At 40.4% G+C, this 24,322-nt stretch overlaps 1 protein-coding gene across 12 annotated transcripts in view; it reads left to right on the top strand.

Moving 5' to 3' along the window:
• Positions 1–1,381: 1,381 nt before the first annotated feature.
• jcada (junctional cadherin 5 associated a) overlaps positions 1,382–24,322 on the top strand; it is a 206,910-nt gene continuing 183,969 nt past the window's right edge. For 3 of the 12 annotated variants that reach the window (XM_069914498.1, XM_069914497.1, XM_069914485.1), the window contains exons 1-2: positions 14,427–14,492; positions 19,370–19,607. The gene's annotated coding sequence lies outside the window, so the exon portion shown is untranslated. Of the gene's footprint in view, positions 1,468–14,415; positions 14,493–19,369; positions 19,608–20,796; positions 20,978–24,322 lie in introns of those variants that run through there. The other 9 variants (XM_069914490.1, XM_069914487.1, XM_069914486.1 and 6 more) reach the window with 8 other exon arrangements.

Genomic DNA, 24,322 nt, shown 5'->3' with positions numbered 1-24,322 from the left:
ACAATTTTCAAATTATGTTGCTTTTGATTCTGACACTGGTAAGCTTAAAATGACCATGGCATTGACTTCCACAGGCAAAACAGTCCCAGAAATATGAGGCTGGATTTGTGGTCAAAGGAGGTCACAGATCACAGTGAAGATTGAAGAGTGTTCATCATATTACATCGTTCAGGGAAAATGGGGAGAGTAAATGTTGCAGTTCAGTGAGTAAATAAGAACTGTAATTTTTCAGTTGTGAGAATAAGCATGGTGAAGATTAATTTTTGATGTTGCACTACTGTTGGTAAAAATGTTGTGGGGTGGGGTTTATTTAACAGGTGTAAGGAGTCAAATTTCCTGGCCTTAGATTACATTGATCATCTGAACTATCACATGAACTCAATGATTCAGAGTTCCTCATCAAGCTAATGTGTGGGGTCGTTTTGGCCATCTTCTTGCATTTCATTTTTATTCAGCGGCAAGTAATTTTACTAACTTATTTGAAGGCTGCATCACCATTTTTGGAAAGGGAGTTGATCGTGATAAGCTTTTAAAATTGACTCCGACTCGTTAAGATCGCAGATGAAAAAGAATTCTCAATCAGCAGATGGTTGAAAAGTTTCAAATAGTTCATTTAGAAGAACGTCATGCTCTACAAATTTGCTCTACAAATTATTGGCCACAATTACACCAAAAACCATCCAGAAAACATTTATTTTTCCTTACAATTATTGATTAATTTCCAGCAAGGAAATTTTATATATATATATATATAAAATGAAACGTCCAAAAATGTCACATTTTGCACTCAAGGTATAATGTGACTTGATCTTACACGGAGCATAATCAAATCAAAGAATCTTCAAAACAAAATCAATACCCTATTGAAGTTGCACTCCTGCAATTGTTTTTCTTCCCAACCTTTGATTCCATCAGTTAAAAGTGGTGGTGAGTAATGCACTGAAAGAAAACAATCTCTATGATGCAATTAAAGAGTTGGAATAAAACAGATCTGAGGAACTATCCATAGTGTGACTATTTTCCCCCAAATGATTGGCCAGTACTCAAAAGAAATGGAGGCATCTACTTGGAGTTCACTTGGTATCCTGCTACAATTTACTGGAGAAATTACAGTGGTTCAAGTTATCCAGCGACTTTTCCGCTGAAGCTTTAGTAACCAAGTAGGACATCACTCACAGACCTTAAAAAGACAACATGATGACCAGTGACAACCATTGCAGTCGAGTGCACTGTATGGCTGACACAGCCTTTGGACACAGGGCTCTTTACAGAAGGGCGTGTTATGTGGTGCAGATATCAGAACAATAGCAATGTTTTGTTTAGGAAACAGCTGCAGGAAAAAGGGGGAGTGTATTCTGAGAAGCAACTAGAAGCTAGTTTTCCAGACTGTGGTTTTATTCAGTTAAGTCACTTCAACATGTAACAGCAGTTCCAATAGCAGGGTACAGTGCAACTCCTTCACCTCAGGTAAGGTTATCTTTGAGCAGTGTTTGCTAATTTGAGTAACCATTCTGAACTCACTTTGTTATTTACAACATGTCTTCATAACTTCATAAGATTTCTTCACGGTCTTCCAGCAGAGAGTTAAAGATCACTAAGGAACAGTATCGGCTATAATATATCAGGTTTTACATTTTGCACTGCGTGTTGTGAAAGTTCATTTCACCAGATTCCTTTAGCAGTTCCATTAAGAGTGAGCGCTGTGACAATCGCCATCTTTTGGATTTTGTAATTCATGCATTTTATTTGCGTTAATTTCATTTTGGGAATTTGGCAAAAGAAAAAAGTCATAAACTCGACATGGGGTGGGATGCAAATGAGCATCTCTGCTTCCTTGTGAAACAATGTGGAAGAAATGATCTCTCAAAGAAATTGCCACTGTAGTTTTATTGCACGAAGTCGATGATTTTTTTTACAAGTGCTGATTTACTTGCATTTAATGGGATTGTTATGAATGTATTTCATCGTTAAAATGAACCATAAAGTTGTTAGAGCCTCCCATAATTTCATTTGGATTTAAAGTTGTGGCATGAATTGGCCTCTATTTCAAGCAAAGAATTCCACAAGTCATCTGCTCTGCTGAATTGTTATTTGTTACTGATATTTCACCACCCCCTATAAAATCCACACATCACAAAGTTACTCTAAAAGAAGCTCTTCCCACTTACACTAGGGAAAGATTGAATGACAGTGTGAATCCCCACCCATTTGTTGACTAATTCTTTATGCTGTGATTCCAGAGAGCTTGTTTTATCATTAAGGTATCTTACTCCCTGACCTAACTATTTTCTAGCTGGGGTCAAATATCACCTCCGCCTCACCATATACTCCCAGTAGTCCAACCATCGTAGTTGCTCAACAAAAAATTTGGATTGGATTAGGGGACATTGTGAACTTTAAATCAAATGCCTAAGATCTAATAACACAAAGCCTTGTTTATTTGAAGCTGAAGGGAATGAGATTATCTGAGACTTGATAGAAGAATAAGTAAAATTCCATGTGCACCAGCAACCAGGGAATAGAATATGTGTGGTCTGTTTAGTTGACCATAGCAAGGGGACTTTCTCATCCTGGTTTCTATGGAAGATGCGGAAATGTTAAGATCCATGGATCCATCAGATCCATGTGGATATGTTACTTTATATATCACAAGTTCCACTTCAGCCAAAGCCGTGTGATTACCTGAGGAAGACATAAAGAAAAACAACGGATCTCAGGGAAATCTCCTGTACACCCTCCCATCAAGTGATCAGCTACTACTCCAGAAAACGCCTCTGGTCCTGAAAGTTTCTTTTTATTATTAATTCTTCAAGATGGCAATCCATTTGTTGTTCATCTCTAATTGCTTCTGAGTCTTTGATGGTGTGCAGTCTTCTGGGGCCACTGAGGTCTTTTTGTGTCAATGGAAGCAATACAATTAGATGGCCAGCCAGACCATTTCATGGGGTACTTCAGAGTCAACTACATTGAATGAAGTCTTGGTGTAGACAGACAAGGATGGTAAATTTAGGAAACCAATTGGGGTTAGACAGCATGGTAGAGTCACAGACTCCATCAAAAAGACATTTTTTAACATTTCAAATTATAGTATTACATTTGTGGAGGGCTTCCTGTGCCAGAGGGGGATACTGCCCAACTCAGGGATGGTTTAAAATTCATAGCAGAAAATGATTAGCAACACCACATCTCAATGTGGCTGATTCTGAAGTTCATCACAAAACTTCTCTGAAGTTCCCCATGGTCTGGCCAAGCTATTCAATTGTATCATTACCATTGAGGCAAAAGGACAGTAAAGGTTCTAGATGATCACACAGATCAGTACAAGCATTGTTCTGCTCAACATCCAAACTCGTGCCACTGCTGATTTCCATGTTTCCACTCCATTGACGTACCATTCCCTTGTTAAAGGGCCAGGAAGCAGACACTTTGCTCCAGGGAGCTGCTAAATGAAGCACAGGCAACATCCTGGTGACTTTTGTTGCACTTTCTCTTGTATAAACACATCCTGACTATAGAATGGTGACCAGAACTGTATGTAGAACATTTGCTAGGTCTGAAGCAACATTTTATATAGCTATCACATAATCATAGCCTGAACACCTGTAAACCTTAATTGAAGGTCTTACTGAAGACTAGAACTAACCGCACTACCTCCATCAACGCAATTCAAAATTCAATTAAATGAAACAAGTTTAACTTCGATCAATCCTGCCTCTCCACATCCAGATTAATCCTATCCCCTCTGAATTTTCCCAATAGTTTTTCAGCCACTGATGGAAGATTCAACAGTCAGAAGTTAGCTTGCTTTGCCTCACTGCACTTTTTGAATAGAGGAACCACATTTGTTGACCATTGTCAACTCTTTTCTGACCAGTGAACATCAGAAACTCAGCAATTTGCTCACTGTCCTCCCACCGAAGCTTTATCCCTTCCTGAGGATTTAACCCCCCCACCACTGCCGAGTCAGCTGAGGCATCCAATACCACCTTTTTTCTTATTCCAATCAGAATGGCACAGTATTCTTATAACTTGTGTGAAATTAATTTGGTATTTGTAACAATTTAAAATTCAGTTTCAAAATCTTTGAAATTGCTGGAACGTTTCAAGGCATCTAATCTAGATCTGTCTGATCTTGCTCTGACAAATTGTGTAATGTTTTCTGGTGTCTCATTCCGTTTTCGGTGGTAGAAATCCAGCAGGTGGCAGCTGTTGCTATTTTGCTTTTGAAGAGTGCTGTAAAATGTCATGTAACAGTGTTTTGGCCCCAGCTTCTGCTGTTCAAGATATCAAGTTTATTGATCTGAGTGAAAGTGAAGAAGGATTCTATAATTCTCCCTTCTCTACCACTCCAGTTTTGGCCTATCTTAATCTAAATAATCCTCCCTTTTCTACCACTCCAGTTTGTGGCCTGTCTTAATCTAAATAATCCTCCCTTCTCTACCACTCCAGTTTGTGGCCTGTCTTAATCTAAATAATCCTCCCTTCTCTACCACTCCAGTTTGTGGCCTGTCTTAATCTAAATAATCCTCCTTTCTCTACCACTCCAGTTTGTGGCCTGTCTTAATCTAAATAATCCTAACTTCTCTACCACTCCAGTTTGTGGCCTGTCTTAATCTAAATAATCCTCCCTTCTCTGTCACTCCAGTTTGTGGCCTGTCTTAATCTAAATAATCCTCCCTTCTCTCTTTTTCTTTGGCTTGGCTTCGCGGACAAAGCAAATAGCACCTTTGGAAGACTACACAAAAGAGTCTGGAAAAACAACCAACTGAAAAACCTCACAAAGATTAGCGTATACAGAGCCGTTGTCATACCCACACTCCTGTTCGGCTCCGAATCATGGGTCCTCTACCAGCATCACCTACGGCTCCTAGAACGCTTCCACCAGCCTTGTCTCCGCTCCATCCTCAACATTCATTGGAGCGACTTCATCACCAACATCGAAGTACTCGAGATAGCAGAGGCCGACAGCATCGAATTCACGCTGCTGAAGATCCAACTGCGCTGGGTAGGTCATGTCTCCAGAATGGAGGACCATCGCCTTCCCAAGATCGTGTTATATGGCGAGCTCTCCATGGCCACCGTGACAGAGGTGCACCAAAGAAAAGGTACAAGGACTGCCTAAAGAAATCTCTTGGTGCCTGCCACATTGACCACCGCCAGTGGGCTGATATCGCCTCAAACCGTGCATCTTGGCGCCACACAGTTCGGCAGGCAGCAACCTCCTTTGAAGAAGACCGCAGAGCCCACCTCACTGACAAAAGACAAAGGAGGAAAAACCCAACACCCAACCCCAACCAACCAATTTTTCCTTGCAACTGCTGCAACCGTGTCTGCCTGTCCTGCATCGGACTTGTCAGCCACAAACGAGCCTGCAGCTGACGTGGACATTACCCCTCCCTTCTCTACCATTCCAGTTTATGGCATGTATTAATCTAAATAAAGCTATTAAGACACATTACAACCCTCAAACAAACTTTGTTTTAATATATAACCCATTGCAAAGCTTTCAGGTGCTGAGCTTTGCAAAACTGTGGTCCAAACATAACAGTATGTCTTTCTTTCTGGGATTGGCAACACGGCTGTCTTTGATTGCAATTTGTATTTCTCACTAGACTGCCAGAGTGAGATCAGAGGCAGGTTCATATGTCTGCACGGGTGGAATCTCAGACGCTGGGGGAGGGTTTTGTAGACAGAGTAGCTTGGAAAAGCATCTGTACATCTCTTGTAAAGGCATACAGTGAAATCCTGCCACTTCTATCTTCAGCTGAATCTATATTTGCATTTTTAAGAGGAGAATTAGAGAAAGCAGTTGAAAGAGATGTGAATATTGCAAAAGATTACAAATTGTCAGTCTTTGGGAGGCCATGCGATGATCTCTTGTGGCCATTTTCTATTTGTTCTGTTGTTCCTATTTAACCCACCAAAGGTAATCCTGTGTTTCCCAATAGTAACTCAAAAGTATCAATATGAGGATGTAATTTGCATGTAATCACCCTCTTGGTTCATTAACTTCCACTTTAATTGTTAATAAATTGCAACTTGCCAGTTTTGTGAATGCTGTGAATGAGAACCCAGCAATGTAAGTGAAGGCCACTGAACAGTAACAGACTGTCAAAGAAATGAATAGCAGGCCAATCGTTAATGAAAGGGAATAAATGGGATTAATATGAACTGAAAACAAATGAATCAAATAAAACTATTGCAGTAAGTCTAATATCCAGAGCAGAGGGTTTCGAACTATGGGTGAGAACTAAAATAAGAAAAGATTTGATTGGGGAGTTGGTTGTTGCTTGAGAGAGATTAAGCAGACTAACACAATACTCTTCAGTTTAAAAGAATGAGAGGTAATCTCGTTGAATCATTCTTAATATTCTTAAGATGTTTTACTGGGTAGATGTTACCTCTGAACAGGGAGTCTACAAGCAGCATTTACAGCCATTGGTTCAAGGTTCAGCCATTCAAGATTGAGATTAGAAGAAATTTCTTTGCACAACTGGAAGCGAATTTTTGAAACTCTACCCAACGTGGCTGTGGAGTCTTTGTTGCAGAGTACATTCAAGACAGAGGTCAACAGATTTTTGAGTATTAAAGGAACTGAAGAAGACAGGATTTCTGTACAGGATAGTTGTAACAATATGAACGATCGGACTGAACAGAAAGAGGATCAGGCACACATGGGCCAAATGCCTTGTAACTGCTGACATTTAATTATGAACTGATGCTGTCGTCATCAGTAGCAGGAGCCATATCTCAATTTCTGTTACGTGTTATTTTCCTTTACCCCCCCAAAAGTCTTTTGTGTCAGTTTTGAATATCTCAGAGAACCATAGAACATTACAGCACAGAATCAAGCCTTTCTAGACAGTGTCAAACTATTATTCAGCCTCATCCCACTGACCCGTACTTGGTCCATATCCCTCCATACCCCTCCCATCCACGTACCTGTCCAGATTTTTTCTTCAATGTTAAAATTGAGCCTGCATTAGCACCAGCAGGCAGCTCCTTCCATACTCCCACCCCTTTCTGTGTAAAGGTTTCCTCTTTCACCCATGTCCTCTGGTTTGTATCTCAACTAACATGAGTGAAAAAATGCTTACTTGCTTTTAATCTATGTATAACCCTCACAATTTTCTATACCGCTATCAAATCTCTCCTCATTATTCTAAGCACCAGGAAATAAAGTCATAATCTGCTTAACATTTCCCTCTAACTCAGTTCCTCAAGCCCCAGCAACATGCCAAGGACCAAGTTCTCACCAATTTCTCATCGCTTTCTGTAAAAAAGGACTTGCTGATTTTGCTTCCAGTTTCATTTTAAGATTAAACCCCCCCCCCCTTCTTCTATATTTTCCCAAGCTATAGACTCTCTATATCTGATCAACAGAATCTGTTTGCCTCATTAGAGGAAAGATAGGGAAGCTTTTGAGAGAGTGCTGATGAGATTCACCTGGATTGGACAACGTGATTAATAAAGTAAGGTTGACAGAATTAGTGCTTTTCTCTTTGGAATGATAAAGGATGAGAGGTGACTTAAGTATATAGACTTAAGAGTCATAGATAAGTTGGACAGACAGCATCTTTTTCCAGAGGGCAACAACAGTAAATTCCAGAGGACATCTGTTTAAGATGAGTGGAGGAAAGTTTAGGAGAGATGTCAGAGGCAAATTTTTACATAGAAAGTAATGGGTTTCTGAACTGCATTTCTGGGAGTGCTGGTGGGGGTTGAAACAATAGTAATATTTAAAATACTCTTAGATAGGCACAGGATGTAAGGAAAATAAAGGGTTATGTGCATGAGGGAGGGAAACCCTTGATTGTTGTGGGGTATGAGAGATCATGGAATAAAGGGCCTGACGTGTACTATGTTCTAAATGTAATGGAACAATATGTACTGTAAACCACTCAAAACCCATACATTATCCTGAAGATCAGAATCTAACTTTCATCTCGTGAACGGTGCAGCAGACACAAGGTGCTGAATGGTCCTTCCTGCTTCTGTTCCTCATGTTCTGATGAACCTGATTATTCTTATGCGGAGGAACATGCGAGATGCCAATCATTTGCTAAAACTGAGATCCACGAAACAGAAAGCAGCCTCAGGAAATAAATGAAAAAAAAACACTTGAATTATACAAGACAGGGAACTAGAATAACAAGAACACTCATTCATCTATGGACAATGACAAGAAACATGCCTCAGGAATGGTGTTGGAGCTTAACTTTATAAGAGGTGAGGTACAAAATCCACAGAGATAGGAATGACAGATGGAAATGCTGGAGGATGAATGAACATAGGGATTTAGAGTTCTGCATCAAAAGAACTACTGTGATTTCATGGCAGAGCACTGGTCAGATTTTACTGGAATACTGGGCTCAGTTTTAGGCATCCTATTTTATAGGTTAGTGATGGGGCTGCAATAAAACCAAGGGGAAAATGCCTCCAGCTGAAGAGAGGACTCAGCATTTGAACATCAGATGATTTCTATGATTTTACAGAAACTAAATATAGACTTGCATTGATAATGAAGTTTTCATAGCCTTGGAAGATTCTGAAGTGGATTGCACATTTTTAAGTGTTTTAAATTGTTATGTTATAAATGATCGCCCCATAGATATTACCAACCACTAAACAGCCACTACTTACGATTAGGTAAATGTACTTTTATTTCTGAAATGTGGGAATTGTAGGTAGGGCCAACAAAAGTTCTCCCTTATAGCCCTTTGAAAAGTGTTGGTGAGCTGACTGCTTAAACTGATGCAATATTTTTAAATTTAAATTTTAAAGTTAGAAATACAACTCATTAACTGGCCATTCCAGTCCACAAGCCATGTTGCCCAATTACACCCATGCGTCCAATTCACCCACTAACCCTGAATGTCTCTGGAATATGGGAAACCCACACAGTATAAACTCTTCACAGGCAGTGGCGGATTCGAACCGTGATCGCTGGTGCTGTGATAGCCTTGTGCCATCTTTTGGTGAAAATACTCGCACAGTTCCCTGAGTATGATGTTCCCAGGATTTAGTCTAACTACATTGAAGAGCTGATAATATACTTCTATAATAGGATTGCGCCCGACTTGGAAGAGAATTGTTCCATGATCTTCACCTTGTTGCCTTTAATCCTTCTCAAAGAAAACGGGGGATTCAGCAATAAAATCTATAACAATCAGAAGTAACGGTGAGAGTATCTGGATAAGTACTGCCAATCATTGTTCATGGGATTCCCCCAATTCTTTTGATCTAATGGTAGTGGTCCAGGAACAATAATTTTATGCCTGTTTGTGGAGACGTTTTCCAGATAGCAAGATTTTGTCTACATTTTATTTCCCATGAATGCCATTCTTGAACCCAATTGTATTTTTAAATATTGTCAACAAGAGTAATACTTTCCCCTTTAAATTTTAACCATCATATGTTTAATGTTTGTGTGCATTTGTCAGATTTTATTAAATTTGGTTTTCCCAGGTTGCTGAGTATGTAGTATAATTGTGGGACTAGTAGATTTTGCAGGCTTAAAAATTCTATTGACAATGCATTTCTTCAATCATCCTTCATACACGTGTGGCTGGAGAACAACATGGGCCTCTCATACAAAAGGAAGCCTTCACAATGCATGAGCTTTGAATGACAAGACATGAATTTAACACAGCCTGCTAGTACATGTGTCAGCCCATGATGTTTGGGCTTGGGCTTAACAAACAACTTGTTCATCACCAGTGCCATCTAGATCTTAGTTGAATCTTTCAAGGTTGTGCAGCTGAGAAGTTACCACAATTAATCCCAATCTGTTCTTATCCTTTTAAATCTGTTTTCATTCCTTCAAGAAAATTGTTCACATCCTGTTTGTAAAGATATTAATCAGAACAGCATTCAACATTCTCACCTATAGTCTATTAAATACAGCCTATGGGTAAAATATTACCCGCACTCAAGTCAGTCTTGTTGAATGGCTCATGCTTGGCTCGTGAATGACTGTACTTCTCTACAAATTAAATAATCTCCTTATATTACAAGGCCAACATCCCACAAGGTGATATATTGAATTCACGTCTTCGATGAATCATTTCTCTACTGTGAACACATTCAGTTCTTTGAATTTCTCTATAAGCATTGAGGTCAGAAATAAAAATCAGGCTAACCATCAAATGAGGGCCTCTCAAAGAAGTGGCAGGATTATCTCCAGTCACAGAATGAGCTACTCTAAAACGAGAGGCCGCATAGCAGCTGAAAATATAATCTCTCCGCAGCATTTGCATGGACTAGCAGTTAAAATTTACACTCGTGTTTTAATGAAGGCGCAGACTTAGTCATAGCAGGCAGAGGTCAGTGGTGAAGGGGTCTGTGACCAGTGGTATTCCACAAGGCTGGGACCTCTGTTGATCATTTACATGAGAATGTAGGTTGTCTGATTACTAAGTTTGCAGAAGACAAAAAAATTAGTGGAGTTGTGGCTCGCGATGACAACATCAAACGATACAGTAGCATCAGAATCAGAATCAGAATTTATTGTCCTGAAAATGTCATGTAATTCGGTGTTTTGTGGCAGCGTCACCGTGCAAACATACATATTATAACCATCTTACAACATTGCTATAAATTTTTAAAAATAAGAATAGTAGTGGATGAAAAGTAAGACAGTGTCTTTGGTTCATTGATTATTCATGAAATTGATGGCAGCGGGGAAGAGGCTGTCCTTGTGCTGTTGAGTACTTGTCTTTAGGCTCCTATACCTTTTTTCCCAATGATCGCAGAGAGAAGAAGGCGTGGCCTGGGTGGCGGGGATCCTTGAGTATAGGGGCTGCTTTTTTAAGACACCACCTCATGCAAATGTCCTTGATAGAATGAAGTCTGGTGTCTGTGATGTCACGGGTCGAGTTAACAATCCTCTGGAGTTTATTCTTGTCCTGAGAGTTGGCACCTCCATATCAAACAGTGATGCAATCAACCAGAATGCTCTATAGATCAGTTGGGAATTTGGACAGATAGACAAGTGAAACACATAATGAAAGTATACAGTAAATTGCAGGATCCTGAGGACTATTGGTATTCAGGGAGATCTTAAGATGCAAGTCCACTGCTCCCTCAAAGAATGGCAACACAAAGTTGATAAGCTAGTAAAGAAGGTGTATTATGTCATACTTGCCTTGATCAGTCAGGGTATTGAGTATAAGATTGATAAGTCCTGTTACAGCTGAAAATAATTTTGGTTACTACTGTGTTCAGTACAGGTCGTCACACTATTGGAAGGCTGGGGAGACTTTGGAGAAGACCTGAAGAGGTTTACCATGATGTTTCCTGGATTGGAGTATAAGGAGAAGTTGGGCAAACTTGGATAGTTGTTTCTAGAGTATTTAACGTTGAGGGACAACCCGATAGAAATTATGCAGGCACAGGTAGGGTAGATGATCAGATTCTTTTTCCCAGGTGGAAATATCAAACACTAAATGGTGCAGCGTAATATGTGAGAGGAAAATTCAAAAGAGATTTACAAGTCTTCTTATTTTGAGAGTGGTAAATGCTTGGAACCGATTACCAGGGGAGGCAGTAGAAATAAACACAATAGCATTATTTAAGAGACATTTACACTGGCAGAAAAGAGATAGATATAGACTATGTGCCGTTAGATGGGATTAGTTTAGATTGGCACCATGCAGACATGGTGGGTCATAGGGCTGTTTTGTGTTAGATTCCTAAAACAAAGGAAGAATGTACAGAATAACTGGCGGTATTGTCCTGTTGTCAAGTATCCATCATTAAAAATGGATGTTTTCTATTGAGATCTCACTTGTTAGTGATCACTGAGTGATGGAGTGCCGTGTTGTGCAAATTTTCTTTCCTGCATGCCCCTTGAATAGTATTAACTGGGTGTTGGTGTCACTTCAACATCATTGGAGCACAAATCTAAAAATTTCTGTTGTATAAGATACAGAAGTGAAAATAAATTCTGCAATCTGCCCTAATCCGGTTGTTCCCTGAGAACATTTAGCAGTGATAAGGTCTCCCATTCATTAATAGAAAGGAGAGGGAAATCTGTCACATGTGCTAGATTGGCAGAGACCTAGGAGATTGGAAAGGAGCTTAGTTTCTATCAGAGGAAATCACACCTGAATTTGGAAAAGGGACTAGGACAGTTATCATTAGAAATGTGGGTTTGAGGACACACAATTAAGCTATGAATGGCTTGATGAGGATATCTTTATCCTTTAAATCATTTTTTTTAAAAAACACACACAGTTGAGTAGAGCATGAAATTCATCGAATGACAGAACAGCCTTGAAAGTGACCCTAAGCAGAAATTTCATTCAAGATACAAGATTCCTTTATGGTCATTTAATAAAACAGTGCAATATTACACAGAATTTGCTTCCATCTGCTGAAAGGCAGACAGATTTGCCATCAACAGAAATTGCTTGGTGCAAAAAGAGAAGCCAAAGAGAGTCTCCTCAGAGTCACCGAGTGATGCAGAATCCACCGTCGGCTCCATTTACAAGCTGCTTAAAGCCTGTACAGAGCAATTGGACTGGGTGGTTGGACCTCGTGGGAGTGCTGTGTCTACGTTCCCTGCTCTCCCTGGGTCTGCACCAGCAACAGCGCTACAATTATAGTAGCTCCGGCAGCAGCATCATTTTTCTTTTCATGAGGGAATTTGAGGAAAGGAAATGTGCATTTATGGATACGCAATTTTTTTAAAAGCAACATATTCCAAGAAGTATCATCACTCTATTGTGTTCACTGTCTGAGGAGTTTTATTGCTGAAGGATATGATAGCCTGAGTTGTACTTACCGGTATGCATGGGTTGACTTGCTGGACAGCATGCAAAATGAATCTTTTCACTGTATATGTGACAATAAACTTAAACTTGAACTTGAAGTTGAAAAACATCAACTTTTCCAGTTTCTGCTAGCCCGCTCCCAATTCTCCCTCTCTTCCATATCCCTCTGTCTTCTTCCCTCCACCTGTCCACCCCCTTCCTTCTCCATTCACAGAGCCACCCACCTCCCCTATTTGCTGGTGGGCCCTCCCTCCTTTATCCACCTACCACCTACTGTCTGTAGGACGGTGCTCCTCCCCCTGTCCCTCCCCCCTCACTATTGTGTTTATGTGCCTGATTTATCCCCCTGCCCCTCTCCCCCCACCATTTTGTTCGGTCACCTGTCAACATTTTGCTTAAACCTAGATGAAGGCCTCAAGTCCAAAACGTTGGCTATGTATCTTCATCTTTGCTATATAAAGGATGCTATTTGACCTGCTGAGTTTCTCCAGCATTGGGTTTTTATTTGTTTTTTTTTGTACATGTTAATCCTTTGAAAGAACAGATAGTTAGGAACGATATCCCTCCTGTAACCCCTTTAGTTTCTCATCATTAAACACATCAACTCCTTTTAAAATTAATTGTGGATTCAATTGCCAACCACCTTCCAGGAAATAAAAATCTCATGTACATAATTGTTAATTTTCCAGTTGTTCTTATTCAAAAGCTAAATTAGAATTAGCAATCAAAAAATCAGATGCCTTAAAGGTGCATCAGTAGAGCTTTCGAGCCATATTGTACAGAAACAGGCTCTATAGCACAGTTCTTCGATGCTGACCAGATTTTCTAACTGAGTTACTCCAATTTTCTTGAATTTGGCCCATATCCCTCTAAAACATCTCCATAGTACACATCCCTAACCATAAACTAGACTGGGACAACCAAAAGATCCGTTTTCACTATTGAATCATCCCCCATTTTTCTTGCACTAACTGCAACTATGAATATCTGTCCATCTATCCCTTTATATTTATTATCAATAATAAATAAGGGATGGGGGGTAAATTCCAAGGGCCTGTCAAGATGTTCCCTTGGACCTTGAGGGTGGCTAGTGTAGAAATTTCAGGGGCTTTGCGGAAATATTTAAAATGACCTTAGCCAGTTGTGTAAAAAAGGCTCCAAAAGTAACCCTGGAAATTATAGATCAGTGAGTCTGACATCAGTAGTAGGTAAATTATTGGAAGATATTCTAAGAGATCGGATTTGCCATAGACTGATTAGGGATAGTCAACATGGCTTTATGCATGGTAGGTCGTGTCTAACCAATCTTGTGGAGATTTTCAAGGAGGTTACCAGGGAGGATGATGAAGGAAAGGCTCTAGATGTTGTCTACATGGACTTTAGTAAGGTCTTTGACATGGTCTCGCATGGAAGGTTAGCCAGGAAGGTTCAGACGCTAGGTATTCATGGTGTAGTAGTGAACTGGATTCGTCAATGGCTGGATGAGAGAAGCCAGAGAGTAGTGGTGAACAATTGCTTCTCAGACTGGAATGTAAAGGTTAAAACCTTGTGTTTTCGATTCATAGTTAATTGTGTGCCTATCCCTTTAAGAAAAATTATTGTTTGTAGTGTTACCATAGTGACTATTATGTCATATGTCATAATATCCAAGCAGACCAAGAGCTTGCATCTCATTCTTCCTCTCCAAAGCATGTGATGAGACAACCAGAACTGAAGGTAACACTCCAGGTGTGGTCTAAACAGTTTTATGTAGCTGCTACTTTTATCCCACAGCTCTTGAACTCAACCCCCTGACTCTATGTCCTGCCTAAATCCTGTTATAACCTACGACAATGTTATACACAATCCTTCCACCTCTGGTTCATCCGCAAACTTCTTCATACAAGTCTTCAAGTTTGACTTTCCAAAGTGTGTCACTTCACAATTATCTGGAGGCATTAAAGGTTTAGATTTAAGAAGTAACCTTGGAAATGCAACGATATAGACATTCACCTCAGACATAGGTTGAACTGTGACAATAGTAAATCCATGCTCAACATGCTCACACACTTGAGTGCACACACTACAAACAGGGACTCTTACACAGACACCTGGTTCCCTGTACCAATGGTGGTGTGACTCTCTGCAAATATTGATCTATGGCAGTACTGTGGCACAGCTTCATTGTAGTGCCTACCTTACCCACTGCACTTCCAACGATGTCCACCGTAGCAACCTGACATGGAGTGATATCCAAGGCTTGGACCACAAGGCAGAGAGAAAGAATGTGCTCTGTGTTGGTGTTATATACAGTACTAATCTAGCTAGTAATGACTAAGTGATTTAAATTAACCAACTGCAAGTTGTGCACTAATGGGTGACCAAAGTCCAGCCTTGATTGACAGGTGATGTGACTTCCAAATAAGTTCCAGACAGGGAGGACCTGCAAAACACACATTCCAGACAGGCAGGGAGGCCACATTTCCTCAACACTCAACTATTCTTTGCTTATTCCTTGAAAAGGGACTCAGGCCCGAAATCAGTAATGTATCTTTACTTCCTATGGACGATTCGAGCCAGCTAAGCTCCACCACCATTCCTGACTGCTTTTTTACAATTGCCTATTATTTTGCTTTTATATTTTCCCTTCTCAGTTTAAACCACATTGTCCAGTTATGGACTCTCTACCCTGGGCCAAAGACCAACCATTCAAATCTTTACCCTTCAAGATTTTACACACCTAAAACTCAGAGTTTTAGAGCATAGAAGCAGACACTTTGGCCCCACTTTTCCAATGACTAGTAGCAGTTGCCAATGTTTGGCCCATATTACTCTGAAGCTTTCCTATCCATGTACATGTTTAAATTTTTAATTTTATAAAAATTTAGACATGCAGAAGGGTAACAGACCATTTTGGACCACGAGTCCATGCCACCCAATTTACACCCAATTAACGTACACCCCCAGTGCATATCTTAATATCTTTTAAATGTTAAAATTGTACTCACTCCTGACATCTTGTTCCATATATGCACCGTCCTCTGTGTGAAAAAGGTAGCCCTCAGGTTCTTCATAAATCTTTCCCTCTCACCTTAAATATATGCCCTTTTATTTCCACTTTCTTCACCCTGGAAACAGCTTTTCTATGCAGCTCATGATTTTATAAATTTCCATAACGTCACTCCATGACGTCCTTGTTCCTATATTCAATGTCCTTTTTTTCTTTGGCTTGGCTTCGCGGACGAAGATTTATGGAGGGGGTAAAAGTCCACGTCAGCTGCAGGCTCGTTTGTGGCTGACAAGTCCGATGCGGGACAGGCAGACACGGTTGCAGCGGCTGCAGGGGAAAATTGGTTGGTTGGGGGTGGGTGTTGGGTTTTTCCTCCTTTGCCTTTTGTCAGTGAGGTGGGCTCTGCGGTCTTCTTCAAAGGAGGTTGCTGCCCGCCAAACTGTGAGGCGCAAAGATGCACGGTTTGAGGCGTTATCAGCCCACTGGCGGTGGTCAATGTGGCAGGCACCAAGAGATTTCTTTAGGCAGTCCTTGTACCTTTTCTTTGGTGCACCTCTGTCACGGTGGCCAGTGGAGAGCTCGCCATATAACACGATCTTGGGAAGGCGATGGTCCTCCATTCTGGAGACGTGACCCATCCAGCGCAGCTGGATCTTCAGCAGCGTGGACTCGATGCTGTCGACCTCTGCCATCTCGAATACTTCGACAATGTCCTTACTAATGAAGGAAATCATGACACCTTCTTTGTCAATCTATCTATTTGTGTTGCCACTTCTAGGGAACTTTGTATCTGCACCCCTGTTCTATGACATTCCTCAGAGACCCCTTGACTGAGTAAGTCCTGACCTGGTTTGATTTACCAAAATGCATTATCTAGCATTTTGCTGAGTTAAATTCCATCTGTAACTTCTTGGCCCTCTTCCTCTGTTGATCTAGACTCTGCTGTGTACTTCTTCACTGACCACTATACCTCAAACTTGCTGTCATCTGCAAATTTAATAATAGATTGCTTTGATAAAATCAAGCCTGTTTTCACCTCTAGATCTTCTGATAAATTTATTAACATGTAACAGTTGTAGTACAGTGCCAGAAAGAATTAAGGCTATTGTGTCTGCTACAACGTAGCCCTGTATCCAAGGGTTACAGCAGCTGTTCTGTTCATTTCCTACTGAGTGCAGCCTTATAATCAACAGGAACTGCCAACTCACCTATTGCTGGCTTGCGCACAAAGTGACCTTCTGCTTTCTGAACACACAGATCTCATCCACCTTAATATCTCAGCTACTTCATAGTAAACAAACAGCTGTGCTCAGTTATTTCCTTCTGCATTTAACTGACGTAAGCATTCTTGATTCTGGACACCTGAGGCTATCTACGTGATTTCAGTAGCATGCAAATCTCCAAGGCCAGGGAATTATTGTGCAGCTGTACAGCAATTGCTGTAGATGCCTTGGGAACTGGCATCATATTTAGTGAATGGGCTTTGTCCGTTTGTCCAAGTGGCTGATTGATAATGAAAGTGTGCTTCAGGATATGCGAATGGGTCTGGACAACAAAGTAGGGGGAGCCACTTCAGCTGTACTGCCTGTCAAATATTCACCCCTGTTGAAATCAGCTGAACTGCATATGTTGCACTGTTTGCCCATCACTGAGGTGTAGCTCAATGTATTCCTTTTTATTGAGAGCGCAAATAAGGTGACTTAACTTCCTCCAAGACCTGGTAGCTCAACTGCTTTTGCTCTCAGGGACCCATCCAACCATGCTTCAGCTTGCTGAGTGCAAGAATAAATCCACAGGACATCCTGCTTTTGTTGACAATGTCTGTAGACCCAATTTTCTCAGGAACTGGTCTCAGGACTATTTTTTGTTTATGTCACCAGTTTCTAAAGGCAAAAGAAAACACACTTTTGATTTACTGTTGGCAACTTTTTCCAAGATCCTCATCAGAAAATCATCCCCCCCACCCACCCCCAGACAAATATTGAAGGGCATTTCTTAGTATTACAAGAGTTGGCAGCAAGCTCAACTTTCTGACTCTTTGCTTCAGCTGTGCCTAAGATAACTCATGTCAAAAGGAACGAGGAAACCCTCCTTATGGCAGAATTGGGCTTTTGGCCATTGAAGATACCAAGCATCTGCCTCTGGCTCTCCCAGATCTTGCAATGTACAGCTTGCCACAGAGTTCTATTTTAATCTCAGTACCATGGACTCCACCTCCAGTCTCCCTTTGAAGCACTAGGCTAATTATCATCCTGGAACTCCCTCCCAAATGGTAGCATGGGGGTCCCTTTGTCACATCGGTCACATTTGTCTTTATTTGAATGCTTAGCAGTTTTCTGCTGCGGAACAAGGTCAGGTAATTGCTAAACTGAATCACAAACCTACTTCATCAGACTTTTAATGGCCAATAAAGCAAGTGCACCTTTCCCCAAGTTGGTTGATTCAAACCAGGTTCCCCAGAAGTGAAAGGAGAGTCTCCAGGTTAGTACATCGACTAGTCTCTGGAAGTTAATCATGCCTGCCTCTCTCCTATTTAATTAGCAATTTATCGTTGGATGTCGTGTGCGGGATATTGCTGCAGTCTGTGTGACAACATGAGCCCAGTGGGGTGCAACATAATTAAACTTAAAAACAGTTAATACCAAATAATTGGTTGTATTTCTCTGCTTCAAGTTACTGTCATAACAGCTGAGCAGTGAACCACTTAGTTGTGTCAATCATCTTCAGCGGGCTCACATAAGTAGGCATCTGTTATTACTCAGTGTTGAGGCAGCTGGTGAAGTGTGTAAATTAAAACATGATTTTACGCCGCTGAAGCAGTGAGCTCAACAACTTAGTGCCACTCCACATACACACAGAAGGAATTATACAAAATCTCTTATTTCATTGAGTGCAAATGAAAATTACATTTCTTTCCATAATAAGATTGGCTGTTCTCCAAATGCAAATAGATTATTCACAAATGGCTTGAAATAGGCATGCACTGCATTGGTAGACAATTCCTGAAGTTATTAAGCAAAGCATTTAAAGTTGTAGACTGTGCAGTGATTCTTAATCAGGGTCTCATCCATGGCATCACAGCACATTATAGGAAGCTTGAGAAGAAATTGCAGAAGCCCTGGCAGAGTTATCTACATGATTGCTAAGCACGGGGGAATGCCAGAAGATTGGAGGGTGGCTATAACTGTGCCTTTTAAAATAAAGCCAGGGAACCACAGGCCATAGAGCTTCATGTCAGATGTGGCAGTTACTGGAGAGCCAGGATCGACCTTCTTTTGGAAAGGCAAGAACTGATGAACAATAGGTAGAATGGCTTTTGGTGTGCAAAATGATGTCTCCTGAATTAGATGGGTTATTTTTTGAAGAGGTGACTAAGAAGATTGATGAGGGCTAGGTAGCAGAGTTGTCTACATGGACTTTGGCAAGACCTTTGATCAGGTTCTGTATGGGAGGCTGACCCAGAATGTCAGATTGCATGGAATCCAGGGAGCGTTGTTACTCAGATGCAAGGGGGGCTGTGACAAGTGGAAGGATCAGTGCTGGGTCCACTGTTGTTTGTCATCCATATTAATGACTTGTATGACAATGTATTTCACCTTTTAAGTTAGCAGGTAACACCAAAATTGGTGGTATAGTGGACAGTGAATAGAATTATTTAATATTACAACTGAATCTGGATGAACTGGCAAAGTGGACCAAAGAATAGCAAATGGAACTTAACATGGACAAGTGCAAGGAACTGACACCAATTCCTGAGAAGTCGGTCCTGAATATTTTGTGCTGGTATTCACAGTGGAGGACACGTTGAACATGCCAAAGACATATTTTGGATGAGATGGGAGGTAAGGAACTGAATATAATAGCTATCACTAAGGAGATCATACTCCAAAAACTTGAGGGTCTTAAGATAGATAAATTCCATGGTTATGATGGAATGCATACCAGGGTACTGTTAAGAGTCCAGAGGAAAGTCACCAAGACAAATGGTCACTTAAGCAAAAGTTGCTTTTAATTTTCTTCAAACATAAAAACAGGATCAAATTTTAACTTTTATTACTATTAATTTAACCCACTTCTAATTCTAAGGGTAAAACACAGGATTCTGTAGACACCGTGGTAAGTGAAAATTCTAAGCACACGTGCATGTAATGTGTACATGTTCAGGAAAGTTCTTTGGTTATATGGTTTAAGATTTTAAAAGGGACAGACAGAGTAAATGTGGATAGGCTTTTTCAATTAAGAAAGGGGGAGATTCAAACTAGAGGACATGGTTTAAGATTGAAGGGGGAAAATTATAAGGGGAACATGAGGGGAAATTTCTTTATGCAGAGAGTGGTGGGGATGTGGAATGAGCTTCCGGCAGACGTGGTCGAGGCGGGATCATTGGTTACATTTAAGGAAAGACTGGATCGTTACATGGATAGGAGGGGACTAGAGGGGTATGGACCGGGTGCTGGTCAGTGGGACTAGGAGGGTGGGGATTTGCTACGGTATGAACTAGTAGGGCCGAACTGGCCTGTTCTGTGCTGTAAGTGGTTATATGGTTATATTCACAGTCCAATCTCACTTCTCAGTCCTCCAAGTTTACTGGTTGCAAGCATTTCATATACGGTGCACAAAATTTAACATTTATGCATTTTCACCAAGCTCTGGTACTTACAGGCAAATGGTTACCACTCAGGAAGGTTCTTGTCAGTTTAAGAGAGAGAAATTTGTTGCTTATTGGACACAAACAAACTGATTGCCTCCAATCAGTCACTTCAGTGTCTTGCTGAAGAAACTTGCCCCATCATGGGTTTTCCAAATGATAGCCTCCAGGTCACCACAGAATTCCTCATTTCCCTTATTTCAGGTGAAACACTCTAGCCAACCATGTCCTCTTGTAAGGACCACGAGGGTTTTCACCAGGCTGAACTCAGAACTCACAACTCAATAAGCCTGCCACCCTGCAGCCTCCCAAAAGCTATTGCAGAACTGTAGTACTCAATAATTTATCAAAATTCTTTGAACTCTGGGCAGGTCTCAATAGAATGGAAGTTGATGAATGTAAGACCTCAAGGATATACCTCCAGGTAAAAGGAGGTGAACTATAGACCAGTTGGTTTAACATCTGTAGTTGAGAAAATGCTTGAAGCTATCATTAAAGAAAAAATAGCAAAGCATCTGGAGTGAAATGGATCCATCAGGGAGAGACAGCATAGATTCAGCAAAGGTATGTCTTATTTAATAAATTTACTTTAGTTCTTTGAGGATATAATAGAACATCAGCACAATACTGTACAATATAGGCCCTTCAACCCTCAATGTTCTTGGCTCTTGATCCTCCAAAATATTCTGTACTGAATTTAAACTGGAGGTGACGGAGGGTCTGCTTAAGGAGGATATTTTGGAAGAAGAGTTGTCTTAAATTTAATTGGATCTGGTTGTGTGAGTATAGTAGGGTGAAGATCACTTTAATCACATTGGGGGGGGGGGAGAAGAATGAATTGCTGTATACATCCATATTGGAAGATGGCACTACAAATTGGGTTGCGTGCCCTCGTCTGCTCCTAGCAGGTCTGTTTTCAGGTAGGATTGGTAGTCTACATTGAGCCGGCAGTTTAGCATGTTGTAAAAACAGGTCAGGGGGGTGTGTGTCATATTTGTCTTGGAGAGAGCTCCACTTTAATGAATCCAAGAGCTTCATAACAGTTGCTTCTCTTCCATATGTATTTATGACAAATTGGGATGCCTGTCTCTGGACTTATTCATTGATAGTAGTGTTTTTTGTTTGTGTATGGGTCCCATGCAGCTACTGCATATCCCAAATGTGGTTTTCTTTTAAAAAAAAAAGTACTAAATTCTCCCTACCCCATAACCCTCTATTTTTCTTTCATCCATGTGTCTGTCTAAGAATCTCTTAAATGCCCTGAATGTTTCAACTTTCACCACTATCCCTAGCAAGGAATTCTGAGTACCCACAATTATCTATGTAAAAAACTTATCCCTAATGTCTCCCCTAATGTCCTCTGATGTTTGCTGATCCTGCCCTATCTATGGCTCTCATAATCTTGTAGAACTCTATCAAGTCTACTCTCATCCTTCTATGCTCCAAAGTGCCAGCTCTGTCCTGGCTCTAACCTTGCCTCATAAGTCTTGTTTCCCAATCTAGGCAACATCCTGGTAAATCTCATCTGCACCCTCTCTATATCTTTCACTTCCTTCCTATTATGAGGTGACCAGAACTAAACACAATAAGTGTACTCTTACCAAAGATTTGTAGAGTTGTAACATGACCTCTCTATTCCTGAATTCAATCCCCCCATTAATGAATCCCAGCATCTCATAGGCCTTTTTAATTATCCTATCAATCTGTGTGGCAACCTTGAAGGATGTGTGGATTTGCACCCCAAGGTCCCTCTGTTCATCCAAACTCTTAAGTAACCAGTCATTAACCCTGTACTCAGCCTTCTGATTTTTCCTTCCAAAATGCATCACCTCACACTTATCTGGATTGAAATCCATCTGCTACTTTTCTGCTCAACTCTGCATCCTGTCTATATCCTCTTGCAACCTTCAACAACCTTCAGCTCCATCCATAACTCCTCCATACTTTGTGTCATTCACAAACTTATTGACTCATCCTTCCTCCTCTTCATCCAGGTCATTTATAAAAATCACAAAGAACAGGGGTCTCAGAACAGATCCCTGCAGCTCTCCACCAGTCACCAATCTCCAGGCAGAATATTTTCCTTCCTACAAGCCAATTATTTATCTATACAGCCAATTTTCCATTGATACCGTGAATCATGACTTTCTAGATGAGTCTCTTGTGGGTGACCTTGTCAAGTACCTTGCTGATATTTCTTTCGTTACCACATCAAAAAACTCAATTAGAGTTTTTGTGAGGCATGACCTTCCCCTCACAAATTCATGCTGACTATCCTTGAATTGACCGTACTTCTCCAAATGCTCATAGATCTTATCCTTAAGAAGCCTGTCCATTAGTTCGCACACCACTCACTGGTCTATAATTCCCAGGATTCTACCTATTATCTTTTTTTAAACAAGGGGACTACACTTGCCATTCTCCAATCCTCTGACACCTCCCCTGCAGCCAAAGAGGGTTCAAAGATCATAGCTACTGCCCCAGCTTTCTCTTCTCTCACTTCCCACAGCAGCCTGGGCTATAGAGCATCCAGCCCTGGGGATTTAACAATCTTGATGTTTTTAAAATGATCCAACACTTCCACTTCTTTAATCTCCACCCTTTTTTTTTTTTCGAATACTTTATTTTAATTTTGTGGTCAAACATGTATCAAAAATTAACAATTACCCAAATACATAAATTGAAATGGAAAAAAATCAAAACCCCAAAATAGAAAAATAGAAAAGAAAGAAGGAGAAAATAGATGAGCGATAGAAACAGAAAAGCAAGAAAAGAGGAAAAGAGAAGGAATTGTCAGGATACAGGATCCACTTCAGAGAATCTAATTCCTTTCATTGCCTAGATCTCAAATGAGGGAAAGAACAAGGTCATAGAACTCAGGAACAGAATAAGCATCCCTAAATATTCAACCCTACATTCTGCAAGTAAGGCTGCCATACCTACAAAAACATGTTATAATCCTTCCTTAGATTATAAGTAATTTTCTCCAAGAAAAGATTAGGCTATGTCCAGAGGGGGATCAGACTTCCAAGTAACTGCAATACATTTCCTGGCCACCACCAATGCAATCTTAGTAAATTCTAATTGGTAGTTGAACAGCCTTATTTTGGGTCTTATCCCCACAATATTCAGAGAAATAATTCTGGCTTTTGTGGTAATTGTTTCCCAATAATCTGGTCTAATAAAATTCTTAAATTTTTCCCAAAAGGTTTCACTTTAGATCATGACCAGGTAGAATGTAAAAAGGTTCCTGTTTCTTCACAGCATCTAAAACATATATCCAATATATTGAAATTTAATTTATGTAATTTCTGCAGGGTAAGATATAGCTGATGTAAAAAAATTATTGCACAAATCTATGTTGTACATTTATTGTATTGCATTGGTCCTGCTCTCCTGACATAAATCAGAAGTTTTTTAAATCACCAATATTAATATTCAAGTCTGATTCCCACCTTTGTGTTGATTTATATAACTCCTGTTTTGGAATTCCAGACTGAAGTAAGAAATACATTGCAGATATAAACTTTCATGAAAACCATGAATCTTCTAAATGCCTCCTGGACAAACAAAAATCACATTTTATATTCGAATACATTCTACCACAAAACGCACCCTAGCAGAACTAACCTTTGGCTGCAACCTGTGGACCAGGCTGTCTACATCTCATCCAGATCTGGGTCTCTGATTGCAAAAAACAGCATCGCCACTGACCTCACCTAGAACATTGGAAGTAGGCCAGAGAGTTCTGGTACAAGAGTATAGACAATATAAAGACCCATAAGTGATAGGAGTAATCTTACAAAAATTGAGCCCCTGCTCATACTCTGTTCTAGTGGGGGACAGATTGTGGAAGTGATATATTGACCAGTTACAAGCATTGACTGACACTAAGATCCATGAACTGCC

This window comes from Narcine bancroftii, chromosome 1, assembly GCF_036971445.1.
Source record: "Narcine bancroftii isolate sNarBan1 chromosome 1, sNarBan1.hap1, whole genome shotgun sequence".
Lineage (NCBI taxonomy): Eukaryota > Metazoa > Chordata > Chondrichthyes > Torpediniformes > Narcinidae > Narcine > Narcine bancroftii.
The sequence above is the reverse complement of the archived record's forward strand: the minus strand, read 5'-3'. Positions and strand labels throughout refer to the sequence as shown.